We start from the raw sequence: 13,934 nt of genomic DNA on the forward strand, positions 1-13,934 counted from the left end.
CCCAATCAACAAATGGGCCAAGGACCTGAACAGACATTTCTCAGAGGAGGACATACAATCAATCAATAAGTACATGAAAAAATGCTCACCATCTCTAGCAGTCAGAGAAATGCAAATCAAAATCACCCTAAGATACCATCTCACTCCAGTAAGATTGGCAGCCATTATGAAGTCAAACAACAACAAGTGCTGGCGAGGATGTGGGGAAAAGGGTACACTTGTACATTGCTGGTGGGACTACAAATTGGTGAGGCCAATTTGGAAAGCAGTATGGAGATTCCTGGGAAAGCTGGGAATGGAACCACCATTTGACCCAGCTATCGCCCTTCTCAGACTATTCCCTGAAGACCTTAAAAGAGCATTCTATAGGGATACTGCCACATCAATGATCATAGCAGCACAATTCACAATAGCTAGACTGTGGAACCAACCTAGATGCCCTTCAATAGATGAATGGATTAAAAAAAATGTGGCATTCATACACAATGGAGTATTATGCAGCACTAAAAAATGACAAAATCATGGAATTTGCAGGGAAATGGATGGCATTAGAGCAGATTATGCTAAGTGAAGCTAGCCAATCCTTAAAAAACAAATGCCAAATGTCTTCTTTGATTTAAGGAGAGCAACTAAGAACTGAGCAGGGAGGAAGAGCATGAGGAAAAGATTAACATTAAACAGAGATGAGTGGTGGGAGGGAAAGGGAGAGAGAAGGGAAATTGCATGGAAACGGAAGAAAACCCTCAACGTTATACGAAATCACATATAAGGTTGTGAGGGGAAAGGGCGGGGGAAACAAAGGAGAGAACTGAACAACAACAGATGAGGTAGAGAGGGAAGATGGGAGGGGAGGGGAGGGGGGATAGTAGGGGATAGGAAAGGCAGCAGAATACAACAGTCACTAATATGGCATTATGTAAAAATTGTGAATGTGTAACTGATGTGATTCTGCAATTTGTATGTGGGGTAAAAATGGGAGTTCATAACTCACTTGAATCAAATGTATGAAAGATGATATGTCATGAGCTTTGTAATGTTTTGTACAACCAATTAAAAAAAAATTTAAAATTCCATTTTCACCTGAAAAATAGAAATAGAATATTGAGACTTTTTTAAAGGAAAATACCCTTCCTACCTACCAGGAAATAATCTTATTATAATTCTGTGTCTACCTTTATAATTTTTTATGCATCCAAAATGCATATATTTTCTTGATGAAGAATTTCATATGAACTTGCACACACTATTTTTTTCATGTTCTACACCACTTATTTTTATATTTTAAATATACTTGGGTAATTTAAAGATGAAATAATTTTCTATTTTATAATTTCAATCAGTTTGTTGTTATTGCACTGCATAAAAAGTGGATGAGTTTAAAAGATTAAATTTTTTACAAGTTATAACATATTGCCAGCCCTTAGGAAGCAGAAAAATTAATAATATACAGAAGCAGAGAGATATAATTCTTAATGGAATCATCTAGAAATAAAACTGAAAGAATTAATTCCTCTTATAGCACTGACATTGCAACAAGTAACTTCTTTTTGTGAACTAACTAAATCTTACTGTAAAATATTCTTGTTTCAAAGAGAAAGACTATAGAGCTGTAAATAAATATCTTTCCAACAAGGCCACCATAGGCATTTTCTCTCATTAAAATGAATGATGCTTCTATTTAAAATACATTTCCATACCTCCTAACAATACCGAAGTAAAGATGAGATGAGGATCAAATCAATCTCATTCAAAGTGATCTTCAGTTTAAGGAATCTCCTAGTGGGAACTAATCTTCAAACCAGGCACATTTGATAAATCTGGAGGGTGCATTCACCATTAGAGGCAGGTATAGAGGAGCTCTTTCCTAAACTACAGTTAGTATTGGTGCTCAGTGGGTAGAATAAATATTTGGTTTTACGCCCCATTACTCCTACATAGTAATGTCTCCACATCCTTTACTGCCTCTGATAACCTTTCCAGAAGAAGTTTCAAATATGAGCTTTGGACAAGACAGAACTCTGAAAGTAATCTCCAGAAATCCTAGCCTTGGGTCAGTGTGTGTGTGTGTGTGTGTGTGTGTGTGTGTGTGTCTCCAGAAGCAGCAACAGATGAAATGTAGGAAAAATTTTATTAAGACCCCATCTTTTCAAAGTCTGACAATTTATTTCTCTTGGGGAAGAAGGAATGTTCTACTGGGAAGATATTGCAAATCATTACCCTACTCTGCCACATGTAAACCCTTGCTTTAATTATTCCCCACATTGCCAGATTAGAGAAAAACAAAATCAGATGTAAAACTATTCCCAGAATTCAAGTGTAAGCAGAACAAATTTTATGTTCTGATCAAGTTTTGTTTGTTTGTTTGTTTGTTTGTTTTTTACTTTGGATCTGGAATACTAATTGTAGTGTTGTCAAGAATTTAGTTATGTAATACCTAAAAACTCAAGGGCACTATACAATTGCACTGTTTACTTAATCATTTTTAGGTAAAGTAATGGCAGATATTTCAATACAGAGTTCAACACACAGTGATAGCAGAAATTTTGGAATTGGACACATCTAATATTGAATTTTAGAGTCAGGATCTAAGGTTAAATCTGTATCCACATTTTTTAAAAAACATTTTCTTAGACTAATTTTTGAGAACACTTCTTTCCTTACAAAACTTGTCTTTTAATTATTCCGAGTTAATGCTGAGTTTTGACTGGGCCCCCAATACAATACCTCTCTCCCAACTTTTGAATCCAGAGTCACTGTGTCTGGTTGGGCAGATTGTGAACTTCAAACTCTGTGAGAAGCTATTCTCACTCACACAGACCAAAGCATTCGCTATCTTCAGACAGGCACATCCTACAGAGAAGCAAAAAAGGAAGGCTAGAGCTAGGCATGCCTAGCCTGCCTAGCCATTCAGATCCACCAGCCTGAGAAGTTCCTTCATCCTTCAGGAGTAATGGGGGTGGGGAGACACCTGGAGCTTACATTAATGATGCCTTGCCACGGAAAACACAAAGTGAAGGCAAAGGAGGCCACCTCTCAGCCTCCTCCCTGTGAAAATTATTTTTGTCTCCTATATTTAAAACATAACGTTAGGGAAGTTAAAGGCAAAGACGATCATATCAACAATGCAATTGAAATCTATATTTAATCAATAATCATTTCAAGGAAATGGTCAGAACTTTTTGTGTCCATTTTTATAAGCAAAATTGGAGAAATTAGTTCTCAATATTAGTATATGATTTCTTCATACTATGTTAGTATTATGTCTAAGAAAAAATAGTGAGTCCAAGAGGAATGATAAAAGTCTCCCCACTGGGTTTTTTTTTTTTTTTTTTTTTGATGAAATTACACAACTTGTCAGAAAACAGGCCCACATTTAACATCCAGTCATAACAACTCTCTCAGCCTTCAGGCTTAGTACATGTGGTTCCTTCTCTTCACTATTTACATTGAAGAGCTTTAAATGTAAATAAAGTTTCTAAATGTCTGAAGCAGCATTAAGGAGAAAACACTGAAAAGACTTTTCACCAACTATAGGTAGTCTATTTGTCATGGTTTGATGTTAAAATTATGTGTAATGAAACTGGCTTTGAGGGGTGGGACAGTGGGAGGAATTTCAAAGATGATCAGTCACTCTCAGAGCAGCTTGAGGCTACCTCCCCAGGAGACCAAGGGGTGGTCGCCAGGATGCATCCCTGGGGAAAGCCACACGGGCTGACATTCCACTGCAGCCCCTAAGAGGAAAAAGAGCAACTTCTCACCCCAGGAAAACTGGAGAGCAAGACCCAGGGTGAGAAAAACAGGGATTTCATTACTAAATCTGGTTAAAACCATTCCTTTGTAAGGCAGTCTGAAATCATCTTTACAAAGAAGGTGAAACATGAGTAAATCACCATAAGTAAAACATGAGTAACATGCCCAAGGAGATCCGGGTGTAGTGGTGAAGTACACAGAAGACACATTTTTAGCGTAAGCTTCAAACTCTTCAAGCTTATGAACCACCTGCTCTCTCCTCCATACCAAGAATAGAGACTTGTGCTCCTTTTGTAGTATTTTGGTAGGCAACAACTCCCTATCCATCATATGTGGAGCACTGAAGAACTGACCACTTTCTATTACGTTGAGTTCATTCATTCATTCATTCATTCACTCTCTTTACTCAGGGAGTCACACATACCTGAGTTCAGTTTCTGACTCCACTACCTAATAACTGTCATCAGAGGTAGTTTCTTGCCTTCTCGGTGAGGGCCCACCTCACGGGGCTGTTATGAGATTCTAAGAGAAATTTTACACAAGGCAAGTGTTTTAGTCAGCTTTTTTGCTGCTGTGACTAAAGGATCTGACCAGCACAACTGTAGAGGAGGAAAAGTTTATTTGAGGGCTCACAGTTTCAGAGGCCTTAGTCCAAAGAAGGTAGGCTCCGTTCTCAGGGCTCTAGGTGAGGCTGAACATCATGGCATGGCGGGAGAGGGTAGAGGAGGAAAGCAGCTCACATCATGGTGGTCAAGAAGCAGAGAGACTCCAGCTCCAGATACAAAATATATACCCCATAGCCACGCCCCAATTAACCACTTCCTCTGGCCACACCCCACCTGCCTCTAGTAACCACTCCGTTAATCCAATTAGGGATTAATTCACTGATTGGGTTAAGACTCTCAAAATCCAATCATTTCCCCTCTGAACTTTCTTGGATTGTCTGACACGTGAGTGTTCTGGGGGATACCTCATATACAAACCATATCAGTAATAAAGCTGTTTTGGGAACAAATCAAATTAGATGAATATGTTCACAAATATTAACCACACTACACAGCCTTGCTGATTCAAAGATTATTATTAAGTTTCCCCTTAGCAGATGGGAAAGTGGCTAATCATAACAAAATGTAAAGAAATTTAAGGTAAACGGCTGGAGTTGTGGCTCAGTGGTGAGTGCTTGCTTAGCATGTGTGAAGCACTGGGTTCAATCCTCAGCACCACATTAAAAAGAAAAAAAGAAAAGAAATTTAAGGTAAGTAGCTAGATTGTTAGCCCTGAGATCCTCAGTCTCTGTCTCTCTGGTTTACTGCTTAATTCCCAGAATTTGGAGCAGTTATTGACCACCATTCAGCAGAAAAGACTCCCTACACACTTCATAAATAATCCATGAATGAAATAATACCTGAATTATCGAGCAAATGAAGGATAGGGAGATGCTCAAGCTATTATGCATGTATCAGTGATCAATTAATTCTTCAACACAAGATGGAGGAAGAGTGGGTTTGTATTTGCTAAGAGAGGTTAGAAGCACAAGACCCTTAGTTTAAGGGTGTGGGCTAGGAAAAAGAAACGATTTCTGAGGCTGTCCTTAAAGGCGGCATAGAAATTTCAAGTTGTGCAATTAAGGCAGGATATCTGAATTTGAAGATACAGCAAAATCCAAAGTTCAAGGATAAGAACACAAAGGGCATTTTTAAGGGCTAGATGGAGCACAGGCATACGGGACAAAGACAGGAATGGGAAGGAGAGGCAGCAGAGGCTGATCTGAAACACACATAAAGAGCTGCTGTGAATTCTAAGGCATCTGGACTTATCCTGTAAGCAATGGGGAACCATTGACAGTTTCTAAGGAAGGGAGACACAGCTTCGGCTCTGACGGTGCTTTTGTGTATAAAGTTTCTGACTTCCACCATGGAGCTTTGCCCCCCACAAATTCCAGATCATAAATGAAAAAGCTGTCATTTATGCTGGTTGTATAAGTCTTGCCCCAGGCATTTGTACATGAGGTGTTTTTTTTTCCATTTTATCTTGTAACATCTAATGCCATCAGCTTTGAAGAAAGTATCTCTTCTTTCAAGTTGCCCGGTATGCTTAATTCTGTGGTTACCTGATAAAGTGTCCAATGTTGTAAAGTTTAGAGCTTATTTCTTAACACTATAGATAAATCAAAAAGAAGAGTGATCATAGTTTTGGATTGGAGTTCATCAAGCAAAGGTTTCTCCATGAGTCAAGGTTTAGGTACTGAATATAATGCAGTGAATCCATTTTATGTGTGTTATTAAATGGAAAAAAATATGTATCTGAGAAGAAAATCCAATTTAAAGACTTCAGAGATCTGATATCTCCTTAAAATAGTGCTGGCTACAATACACTTCTCACTGAAGAAATATTTATTTGCCTCATGAATCTTGGACCTATGAGGGGAAATGGCAGTTGCTGAAATATAATTTAGAACTGTAGAAAAAGTGAATTGATGAAAAAAGTTGAAAGTCAGAATGTTTTATGTAGAGATTTTAGGGAAAAGAATACAAAGAAAGAAGTCAGATCTACAGGGTTTCAGATTAATTGCTCCTGTTGGGAGTACACAATTATGCTGCAGAATTTTAGGAGTAAAACTTGATCTTGTGTTTAATATACAAAGCCCTTTGGCCCTAACACATCCTTTCTACATCCCAATTACAGGACAAAAGAACTCATGCTGTTTATGAAAGAAATGTCTACCTTTGGACTTCTAGACCAGGTTCAAACCAATCACAATCTCTACCTTAGGTCTTAAAATAAGATCAAAATAATGAAAAATTCCCTTACTAGTATTTAATCCCAGTTGCCTCTGCGTGGATGCCTCCTATAATCCAGCCAGGCAGACACCTCACCCTGCCATTTCTGCATGTCCTTTGATTGTAAGTGATTATCTCCAGCTGTCTCTGCACCCTAGCCTCCTTTAATTCCTCAATGTCTGGACTCAGAGACTACTACCATGCTGAAAGGAACTCAGGGCTCTGGGTATCTGTGCATGAAGTGGCTGAGTACTGGTAATACAAATAAACATATTTTAGCATCTAGATGGTGCCATGTCCTGAAGTTTGTCTTCAAATACTTTGAAGGTACGAAATCAAGATCAAATAAGAAAACTCCTAGGGATGGCTTTCCAGATTTTAGTCCAAAACTCTTTCCCATAGTATGATGTCCCCTACATCTATCTTCCATTGTATTTGAAAAAATAAAGGAATCATTCATTTTTTTTTGATATTTTAAATCTTATTCTTTTTATAATAACTTTATTTTATTTATTTACTTTTATGTGGTGCTGAGGATCAAATCCAGGGCCTTGCACATGCTAGACGAACACTCTACCGCTGAGCCACACCCCTAGCCCCTTAAACCTTATTCTTTAAAAACTGATTTCCATAGGCATTAATTATGATAGCCATATTTCTCACAAAGTAAAATTAACAAACAGATCTCTAATCTCATTGCAATATGTGAGGAAAATTCTTGAGTACAAATCTCTAGCAGTTCAGAGAGAATTTTGGAAGAAGCCTTGAGTTGTGTTGCAGGGTGGATGTGTTGGGAGGCTGGCAGTGTCTATGCTCCTTCTCCTGGACAGGCATATGACAAGAGAAGGGGAAAGACATACTTAATATTAATTATAAATTCAGATTACTTAATGTGTATAAAAGTGTATTAGTTAGGTTCTCCAGAGAAATGGAACTGAGAGAAGTATACAGAAAGGGGTTTGTTGTGAGGGATTGGCTTACCTGGTTATGGAAGCTGAGAAGTCCCAGGACCTACCATCTACAGGGAGTAGGATGCAGGTATTTGAAGGCAGAAGACTGATGTCTCAGCCTCATATGAGAGCAAAGTTGCATTTCTTCTTTCTGCTCCTCAATAGATTGAATAATGCCCACTCCCTTTGTGAGGACAATATTCTTGATTCAGTCTACAAATTGATTTGATAATTAATTCCTTCTGGAAATACCCTTACAGTCATAACCAGAAATAATGTTTCCCAGCTATTTGGTCATATCTTAGCCAGCCCAGATTATGCATAAAATTAAGGGCAACCATTAAGGCATCCAGCAGTATATAATTGGTGAAGTAAAGAATGGTTCACTTTTTAAGTTGTACCAATAAACATCGACATGTAGAAGTACATTTAATGACATGAAACGTTAGTAGCATCATATGTTTTAGTGAAAAGTTCCACTATAATGAAGTGTGCAGCATGATTTTGGTATAAGAAGGTACACCCGTATTGTGGTTATCAGTCCAGTGATTGAAGGTGCTGGTACTATTGTCCAGCCATCCTGGAAGTGAGCTGCCTCAACCATTGAGCTTAGTGACCTTGGAAAAGCTTGTTAATCTTTCTGGGCCTCTGTTTCCTCATTGACCAAGGGAGATAAGAAGTGTGTTTGGCCTCCATGTATTTGTAGGAGCTAAATGGTTTAATCTATGTGAACCCCTGACTCATAAAAGGATTCTGTAAAGTTGAGTATTAGTATAATTATTATTGAATTTTATTATCTATACTCATATGCAATTTATACATAAAAATATAAAGACAAAGGTAGTAAATTTTCTTTTCTGTGGGCTTCTATGCCTTTAAATTTTTCTACAATAAATATGTATTTGTTTTGAAATCACAGACACACACATATGCATAACTTATCTACAGTAAATATTATCTGAAGGGAGTACAACCTTAATTATGGTCAGCTCCTCAAGTTCAACTTTTAGGCAATTTTAACTCTTTTAGTTTCAGTCTCTGCAGCTATGAAATATGACTAATTATAAACTGCTTCACAGAATTGTTGTGAAAACAGGTGGGTATTGATACCTTCTGTTGTAATGAATTTAATCAGTGTCTATGTTTTGTGTGCTGATATTAATGCTTTAAATACATTTCTCCATTTAATCCCACTAAAAGGAGAGAAGCACACAAAATAGCTATTATTCTTATTTTTAGATGAGAATTGCAATATTACATAAACATTTCAATAAAAGTTATTTGTCTGACTACATTCTGAAATGAGTAATAATTCTTGACATAAACCTTATTTTCCTTAAAATATTTTTTTTGTGTTGAGCATCTCTTAGGTACTGGGAATTTCTACTTGACTCTGCAATTAATTTTAAGGTAATAGAATATAGTTTCCAGATAAAAAAAACCAATAATTCTTCTGCAGTTTATTATCAGCAGTATAAGTTAAAGAAATAAGTTCTTACTAGATATCAAAGACAATGTGTTCATTCAAAGTTCAAGCAGACTTTGCTGCTGTATATCTGCCCTCAGTAGCCAATATGATTTTTTTACTGTGTGTATCAGCTTATTATCTCTGGCTTGGAGGATAAATGTATATAATTTAGGTTTAGTTTCCTGGTATAGATACTTTCTTTGCCTATGAATTTGCCTTCCCTGAACACAAATCTTCTGTCACAATTACCATTCATGGATGTTCTGAATACCTTATCCATTACCAAATGTTCTACAATGATACTGAACTGATCAAAGAACTTCCTTTACAATGGATGAAGTGAGGCAATGGGCCCACAGTGATGGACTACACTGGTCATATCATGTATCCCATTATGTTGAAGCAGGTGACTTGACAGAATGAGAAATGGCCTTTTTTTAAAAGTCTCCATTGTAATTTTATTTATTTATTTATTTGAATCTTTTATTTATATTTGATAGCGGAATGCATTAAAATTCATGTTACACATATATAGCACAATTTTTCATATCTTTGGTTGTATACAAAGTATATTCACACCAATTCACACCATACATGTAATTTAGATATTAATGTCCATCACATTCCACCATCATTTCTAACCCCATGCCCTATCCCTTCCCCCCCCCCTCTGCCCTATCTAGAATTCGTCTATTCCTCCCTTGCTCCCCCTGCCTACCCCACTATGAATCAACCTCCTTATATCAGAGAAAATATTCAGCATTTGTTTTTTTGGGAATTGGCTAACTTCACGTAGCATTATCTTCTCTAACTCCATCCATTTACCTGCAACTGCCATGATTTTATTCTCTTTTATTGCTGAGTAATATTCCATTGTGTATATATGCCACATATTTTTTTACCCATTCATCTATTGAAGGGCATCTAGGTTGGTTCCACAGTTTAGGTATCATGAATTGTGCTGCTGTAAACATTGATGTGGCTGTGTCCCTGTTGTATGTTGTTTTTAAGTCCTTTAGGTACAGACTGAGGAGTGGGATAGCTGGGTCCAGTGGTGGTTTCATTCCCAATTTTCCAAGAAATCTCCATACTGCTTTCCATATTGGCTGCACCATTTTGCAGTCCCACCAGCAGTGTATGAGTGTGCTTTTTCCTCACATCCTCACCAACGCTTACTATTTGTATTCATAATACAATTATGACTGGAGTGAGATGAAATCTTAGAGTAGCTTTGATTTGCATTTCTCTAATTGCTAGCAATGATGAACATTTTTTCATATATTTGTTGATTGATTGTATATAATCTTCTGAGAAGTGTCTGTTCAGTTCCTTGGCCCATTTATTGATTGGGTTATTTTATTTTATTTTATTTTGTGCTGAGGATCCAACCCAGTGCCTCACACGTGCTAGGCCAGTGCTGTACCACTGAGCCACAACCCCAACCCTGAAATGGCCTTTTGAGGACCCAGTTACAGTACACATTGGATACCTCCTTGCAGAGCTGGAGTGATTTTATTCCTGAAGACTTATGTGCTGTAATTCAGAGTTTCATTGTGCTACAGCTTATTCCACAGATAGGAATCAAGAGTGGGAGTAGGAATGGTGCCACCCACTATTGTGCTAAGTGACTCCCTAGCAAAATTTAATTTCTGTTTTCATGAACTTACATTCTGCTGGTATCTTATTTACATATGGAAAGTTAAAATAGTTCAATTCAGATAGAACTACTAATGACCTAGACCCTACAGAAATGAAGATTTGTTTTTTCCCACCCAGCAAAGAATGATAACCAGTTGAGGTAATTCATAAAATAAAAGAAAATAAATAATAGGTAGTAGGAGAAAGCAGGTGTAAATAAAACTATGACCACATAACCAGTTTCAAAATTGATGACTGTAATTATTATTAGTGTTACTTCCTTATTTTGTTATAAATATGGTTTGGGGTGTGCATATAAATATGCACAGGTACTCAGAGCCAAGTTGTCAAGGAGTGGGCTGTGGTAGTTAATTTTATGTGTTAACTTGGGTAGGCTATAATCCTAGTTATTTATTCAAATACTAATATAAGAGTTGCTATGAAGACATTTTAAAATGTGATTAACATCTATAACCTGTTGAATTTAAGTGAAGGAAATGATGTTCAATAACCTTGGTGGAGACTTACCTGATTTTTGAGGGCCTTACAAACAAAAAATGATGTTTTCTCTGGAAGCAATTCTGCTCCTAGATTGCCATATCAACTCTTCCTGAGTTCCAGCCTGTCTGCCCTGTGGATTTCAGACTCCAGTCTGACAATTGCATAACACAATAAATATATTTGTTATATATTTACATTATATATATATATTACATACATACACACATTTTTATATAATTATATATATGTATATGATCCTACAGGTGTATGTATATGTGTGTATATATACATATATATATGCTCATCTGTTGTTTTTTTGCATGACAAGTAGGATTCCTTGTTCCTTATATTCAATATATATAAATATAATAAGGCGTCCTGGTAATTGATCCTTCAGTTTCTCAATTTCCTGTTGCCTCTAATCTAGAATTTACAAATTCTTGGGCAAACCTCTTAAAATGTCCTAGAAAACTTTTATTAGTTTTTTTTCATATTGAGATGTTAATTATAACACTTTAATGATGCAAAAGGTTATTATCCTTATGATCAAGTCAGGAGTACTTTTGCAAATGCCAAGTAATACAAACTAAATTTGTTTATATCTCTGGGCTTAGGACCTAAGAAGTAGATTCAATTCAAAGGGAAAATGCAGCCACTTACATGTGGGTCTTGGGATGGAAAACAATAAAGAACTTATTGTCTTAAAAGTGTGTGGCTAAGGTACTTAAGGAACAGTGATTGCATATTTGTTTTATACACAGAGGTGGGAAATTCAAATTAGGAAGCATAATGGAAGTTGCATGGATGCATCTTAAGAGATGTGTCTATTCTTCTGAGACACAGAAGAGCACAATGAGGCTAATCTAAGAATCACCTAGTAGAGCTGATAGCTAGGGAGCAGATATCTTGTTATAAGAATCATCTTGTGAAATACAGTTGCCTCTTAGTTTCTAGATGTCCAATTTACCACATAGAACATGACAAATAAAATTTTTGAAAAAGTATCTTTAACATTGTGAAGAATCATTATCTTTCCTGGCTTGCAGTTCACTAAGACGACTTTGGAGTTCATATTATATTCCACATATTGCTCCCATTATTGAAAAAGTCTAGATAGTAGTCTTAACATATTTATGTATCAGGACCAAATAATAAGGGTAATATGTGAGTCCATGTGATAACCCCAGATCAGTTACTAGGGGCAGATGGAAGTCATTAGTCTAAGTCACTGGGTTTCCTATATCTTATGACTAAAGTACATTTTCTCTGGTCTTTATTAGGAGTGGATTTCTTTAATTTACATTGCCTAAGAAATCATATTAAAAAATATTTTATTTATGTATTTGGAAAAGGTCTTATAAAACATGAAGATTAACTGCAAGGTTAACGAGGAAACTTCCAGTGGCTCAGAAAGGGCACATGGTATCACAGAAAAAAGTCTTACAGGGAAGTCAAGGTTTATTCCCAAAGCCTACATCTGATTTATTGTGTCTTCTTGGGCAAGTCACTTAACTTACCATCATCTCTTTCTCCAGCTGTAATAATATTCCTACTTCATATCTCAGAGGAGTTTTGCAACAATTCTTACTGAACATAGACTAGAATTTTATTAGTGCTCAAGAATAATTGCTTTTGGCACCTCAGATGATAGGGTTGGAAAAAAAAACATTGAATGTAGATATGATTTTGATGATGGTATTGCCTCTCACATCTCTTCTCCCCTCTTAGATTACAGAACTCTCCTAAGTAAAATTAGATCATGCTGCTCATTTAGAAAATGTTCATGGTTAACCCATCTTTAAGAATTTCTTTAAAAAAAAAAAGAAAAAGAAAAACAAGAAGTAAGCTCCTCTGTCAGTTTTTGCCAATCTCTATTCACAGAAGCATTTTCACAGAAACACTAGAGGTTTTATTAACATATATTTAGGATGTGTGATACTAACAACTAAAAAAAAATAGTGGTGCTATTTATACTATTCCTACAGTCTCCTAGAATTAAAGCACAGCATATAATTCCTGCAGTAGGTGTTACCTTTGGCATTCAACATAAAAACGTGTTGAAATTCTGAAGTGTTATGTAAGTGTTGATTATGAGTAGCAGTATACTATGAGAGGGAATTTAAAAGGCAGGATTGGAGGTATTTTTCACTTTCTTTCTTGCTTGCATTCAGAATTTGATGAAAACATGAGATTTTTACTTTTCTACTCATAGTTTTTCTCTTTGCTTTACAAAAATAAAAACTAGATGCCTATCCTAATATGGGGATAGATTTTTATGTATGCTTATATACGTTGATTATAAAAGTTGACCATTAAAAATAGTATGCAACATTCTACGTCATGCATGAACCTTGAAGGTGTGAGGCTAAATGAAAGTAGCCAGACACAAAAGACCATGTATGGTATGATTCCATTTATATGAACTGTGCAGAACAGTTAAATCTACACATAAAAAAAGTGGATAGTGGTTACCAGCTGTTGGGAGGAGGGAGGAATGGAGAGTGACTGCTAATGGGTATGGGTTACTTTGTAAGGTAATAAAAGTATTCTAGAATTAGATAATGGTGATACTAACACACTTTGTGAATATCCTAAAAATCAACGAATTATACACTTTCAAATTCAATTTTATGGTATTTGAATTATGTCTCAATAAAAAACATTATACACAGAGAGAAATGGATGAGAAAAATCATTTATTTAATTTTAGGTCTGCTAAATCTGGCAGTGTCAAGGTAATGTATTTTCAATATTTAAACATAACTATTTTATGTTTAATGTTGAATAATTTATTTTATCATTCTAAATACCTTTATCGAGGAAACAATATCTTTAGAAATAATATTG

This window comes from Marmota monax, unplaced genomic scaffold, assembly GCF_021218885.2.
Source record: "Marmota monax isolate L192 unplaced genomic scaffold, Marmota_monax_Labrador192_F-V1.1 WCK01_AAM20220418_F8-fsc00115, whole genome shotgun sequence".
Lineage (NCBI taxonomy): Eukaryota > Metazoa > Chordata > Mammalia > Rodentia > Sciuridae > Marmota > Marmota monax.